The sequence below is a fragment of the Staurois parvus genome, unplaced genomic scaffold (genome assembly GCF_062004578.1).
Source record: "Staurois parvus isolate SC_StPar_1 unplaced genomic scaffold, SC_StPar_1.0 ptg000132l, whole genome shotgun sequence".
Lineage (NCBI taxonomy): Eukaryota > Metazoa > Chordata > Amphibia > Anura > Ranidae > Staurois > Staurois parvus.
The window spans coordinates 9010182-9015303 of NW_028317928.1; the positions used below are offsets into that span (position 1 = coordinate 9010182).

General features: G+C 44.7%; 1 long non-coding RNA gene across 1 annotated transcript; it reads left to right on the forward strand.

The window, feature by feature from the left end:
• The first annotated feature begins 379 nt into the window (after positions 1–379).
• Positions 380–4614, forward strand: LOC149466315 (uncharacterized). Its single transcript, XR_016312122.1, has 3 exons — positions 380–513; positions 1588–1670; positions 4390–4614. It is a non-coding gene; the product is annotated as an uncharacterized LOC149466315 (long non-coding RNA).
• The last annotated feature ends 508 nt before the right edge of the window (positions 4615–5122 follow it).

Sequence of the window (5122 nt, forward strand, 5' to 3'; positions counted from 1 at the left end):
GAGCGGATATAGTGAATGCAGGGTCCTGGGACAGCGGATATAATAAATGCAGGGTCTGGGGAAAGCGGATATAGTAAATGCAGGGTCCTGGGAGAGCGGATATAGAAAATGCAGGGTCTGGGGAGAGCGGATATAGTGAATGCGGTGTCCTGGGTGAGAGCAGATATAGTGAATGCAGGGTCCCGGGGGAGCGGATATAGTGAATGCAGGGTCCAGGGTTTAGTAATACTTTAAATTGATTTTAGATTAAACTTTCTAAATAGAAGATCAGGAGATATTTGGAATGCTTATTGGGTGCTGATATTTGTCCCACCTGGAGGCTAGGAGGTAAATATTTTAGTAAATTCACGTGCTCCCAGGAAAGATGTAACTATTACCACAAACTTTAATAAAAAAGTTTGTGTACTCAACTTCTTCATTTTCTATTATATAAGCCGACCCCGTTCTCCGTAGAGTAGACCTCCACTGAAGTCTTCCATCTGTCTACATTCTCATCACCAACTGACCTCCCTGGTAAGTATACGCTGGAATATCGTTATTATATTATTCATCCTATTATAATTATTTATAAGGAAAGATTTCTCGGTCTTCAGCTTTTAGGTGAAGTTGAAATAACTCCTGTGTTTTATTTTGATTCTAAATGCTGGCAAGGTTCCTCCTATCAGTTTTCCCATAATGGTTTATTTTGCACAATGAATGTGAGAATTCAAATTGACTCACAAAATTCAAAACAGAAAATAGAAAAATTGGCCAACCTAGAATCAATCCAGCTATTGTACGTATTTCACAATCTTAATTCTAAAGGTATTAAAAAGATTATGAAGTGGATTATTTCTGTGTCCTGAAGGGGAAATTTTTTCTTTTTTACAAAGTTGATAAAATTTCAACTCTTAAACTCTAATTCCTTAATATTTTGCCCATAAAATAGTACTGTAGAAATCTAGAATTCCTGTTATATTCCTTACAAGGATCAATTCTTTTCACATAATCTCAATGGTCTCATTCTCCTTCTCTCCATTATCTGGGGACTCTTCTCATTGTAGATAAACCTCCTAGAAACTGTTAGTTCAGTTAGTAAAGCGGCTTCATATAATTGATTTTTCAGGCTATATCCTTTAGTAATGGTTGAGTGAGGAGTAGAGTGGGAAGCCCGGGTGAGGCAAAAGGAATCCAAATTTAAGATAGAAAGTCCTGGAAACCATAGATGATGGAGATTGAAACTTTTGTTCTTGTGAACCAACTCCAGTGGAATCTAAGAACCTGCTGTGCTATTCCCTCTTTTTTGGGGTTGAGGGACCAGATAGATGAAGACCCCTTAATCGTTGTGTTATCCATGGGGAACCAGATCCAACAAAGTCTGGAAATCATCAAGCAAATCCAAGTCAATAAAAACACTCAACCTGCCCGTAATGGGCTTCAGGTATATGGAATCTTTTGTGATGGTTTAGAGCCAACAAATGTTGGACCTTTTATTGTATTGGAACGACTATTTAATGTGTGCCTATCATTAGCGGGCCTCGGGTTATTTTTGAGTCATCTTTTCCATTTTGTCTTCTTTTTCTTTCCATGAATCCCAATGATCCACAGAGCCCAAAGATGTTCACCTTGAAGAAATCCTTGTTGCTCCTTTTTTTTCTTGGGATCGTCTCCTTGTCTCTCTGTAAACAAGAGTAAGTATGAATAAGACTTTTTAGAATACAATTATAGCCTGTTAAATGCAGTGGCGTCCTTAGTTGGGTGCAGGTGGGGGCACCGGGTGACACCATCACAGGGGATGCAGGAGCAGGATGCCAGTAGAGCTTCTGGGCTCTGTGAAGCCCGGACGGCCAGTTATTGGGGTGATCCTGGATTCCCGATACAGTGACAGCTGCCCCTGGTGTAGCGGTAAAATGAGTATCCCAGACCCGTGAATATATGTACCCTCTGAAGCAACTACGCATGTGTCCCGGTTTCAGGCCGAAGAAGCCAATCGCTGATCTCTGACTTTAGCACAGAGCTGCCACAGTTAACCCCTTACAGGCAGTAAACCGCTGAAACTGATCCCTCGGATAGGTTCAACCTATACGGGGTTAACTGATCTTGAAACCCATAGTGATCGATGGGATCAGCTTCAGCAGTTTGCTGCCTGTAAGGGGTGAACTGTGGCAGCTCTGTGCTAAAGTCAGAGATTGGCTTCATTGGCCTGATACAGACACATGCGCAGTTGCTTCAGGGGATACAAATCTTCACGGGTCGGGATACTCATTTTACAACTACACCAGCACTATTCCTTCCTCTCTGGAGGGGTGACATCACGTGTTACCACACCTGGTGACACCAAGCCTAGTTACGCCTCTGGTTAAATGTGAGAAGTGGACGCCGCTCTACCGATCCTCAGGAGTAAAACAGAAAGTGATGTTGGCTCTAGCTGGCCAAGCTAGAGCCCACATCACTTTTTGTTTGACGCTTCTCACACTCAGGAGGTTCTGGTATGACTCGGGACGCTGATTCCCCTCTCTTTCTCTGCCGGCGGGGTGACTGTACCTTCTGTCCAGCTTCGAGCAGCGGCACAAGCTCATCACTAGGTCTATAGACTGTTAAAGCTTAACTCTGGGGAAATAGTAAAACACATCTGTGAATGCATATATGAGTGTTGTTTTACCTACGAAATAGGTTTTATGTCTGTTCACTCAGTCCTGGGATTTGCACAGCTCTGCCACACAACACAGTCCTATGCATAGAGACCTGATTTTTCTCTGCTATAGCTAAATTTCAGGTCTTTCCCCTCCCCCAGCTTGTGACTGGACAGTGAATGGAGGAACAGCAGACTGATGAGCTCATCACTCTGCTCTCTCTTTTCCAATAAATATGCTTCTTTTGTTGCTACTTCCGGTCAGTGGTGTATTTAGGTTTCGTGCTGCCCTAGGCAACACAAAAATTGTCTGCCCCCACAGACACCGACCAACACAACCCCCCTTCCCCCCTTTTGCGGAGAAAGCCTGGCGTTGACCAATGACACCCCTGCCCCCCACTCGGGAAAGCCTTCTACTAACCCCCCCATGGTGACAGTGGTGTATTTAGGTTTCGTGCTGCCCTAGGCAACACAAAAATCACCCTCCCACACACAGAGAGGCCCTGACACCAGCCAACACCCCCACGAAGAGTGCCTGAGATTGACCAACAACACCCCAGCCCCCCCCCCCGGGAGAGCCTTCCACTACCACTGCCTCCTATACACTAGCAACCCCTCCCCCACCCCGGCGAGAGAAGACACTCACCTTCACAGCTCCGGACATGCCTGGGAACAAGAGTCAGGCTCTGCATATACCATTAAGCAGCCTGCAGCCTCACTCAGATCCCATCTGGTCCCATGCTATGTGCGTCTCTTCTTCCATCCCTTCTTTAGGGGAGCACCGCTGCCCCACTGAAAGATGCCGCTGCCCCCCTGAAAGATGCCGTCCTAGGCAAATGCCTTGTTTGCCTTGTGGTAAATATGCCCCTCCCTGATAATAGAGAGAAACTCATCCTCACAGCTCCGGACATCCCCGGTAACGAGAGTCAGGCTCTACATGCACCATCAAGCAGCCCATAGCCTCTCCCGGATCCCACCTGGTTCTCATGGTGCACTGTCCGCTCTTCTGGGGGGAGGTGCTGCCCCCCTGAAAAATGCCGCCCTGGGCAAGTGCCTTGTTTGCCTTGTGGTAAATACGCCCCTGCTCCTGGTGTGAGCTCTGCTGTGCAGAGACTGCAAGAGGCTGATACTAAGTCAGTTCAGCTTTAACCGCTTTCCTTTTGCCCTATAGCAGTAATACTGCTACAGGGCAGCACGGGTGCGCCCTGTAACTGAGTGGGATCTCACCACATACTCAGATGCCATAAGATACCACTCACAATATTGTTCTTGCTCGAAGTTGTACACTCTGTAGGTTTGAATGTTCGACACTGAACCGAACGGGGGTATTCGGACCATCACTAATTGTAACACTTGTGTTCTAAGGCACAAAGAAAACTCTTTAATACATCCAGCATTCCATTCAAGTAACAGGTCTGGACAAAATTTGAAGGGTTTTCAAACAAAATTAGCTGACCCAACAGTGGCAAGATCAAATGTTCTGGTGAATAATATTTTTTCTGCATTTCTTTGTGAATGAAATTCTATTGTTGTATGACCACTGATGGGAAAGCTCTGTGCCATTGCATGAAACACATCAGAATGGCCCTGCTGGCTATTCAATAAGAGATTCATGTTTGTGATGTCCGTGTGTGGTATTCATATAACATGTCAATGTGGTGATAGAATAGTAGTCAATGTGGCCTAAAAAAACACACTTATGTTCCTTACAAAATAAAATTTTTTTTTGCATAATAATCAGTGTCATCTTATTTAACAATAACTGTGTCCTCCCCCAGGAGAGACGCAGATGAAGACGAAAATGAAGAAAATGGAGGGGAAGCTAAAATGGAAGACGTAAAAAGAGCGGGACAGATGAGAATGGTCAGACGCCCACCAGGGTTTACCCCATTTCGCGTTGCACCAGAAATTGTTTAATTGCGATTTGGAAGTCATCTGATGTGGAATATCGTTTAGCTAAATGCTAAATGTCTGATAAAATAAAAAGTTCTCATATATAACTACCCACTCCATTCTTATTTGAGGAAAGTGTGACACCAATAATGGCCAGCTGCTGTATTAAAAAAAACCCTCAGAAATATCAAATAATTAGAGCTATGAACCCCATGAACCCTTATGTACCCCATGAACCCTAAATACAGAGCTGATAATTTCGTCAACATTTGAAATCCAAGGGATACAATTGACATATTTTTTCTTATAAAGCAAATAAGGCACAAAAAAACACAGTATCAGATTGTAGAAACTTAAAAAACAGTGCAATATAAATCTCACACACTTCACATGGTGGGGCGGGATCTGGGGGCCCCCTTGTTAAAGGGGACTTCCAGATTCTGATAAGCTGCCCGCAGACCCCCACAACCACTAGCCAGGGTTGTGAGGACGAGGCCCCTGTCCCCATCAACATGTGAGCAAGGTGCTTTGGAGGGGGAGCCTCCCCTGCTCCAAAGCACCCTCCAATGTTTAGAGCATGTTTAGAGTATGTGGCCTGGTATGATTCAGGAGGGAGGA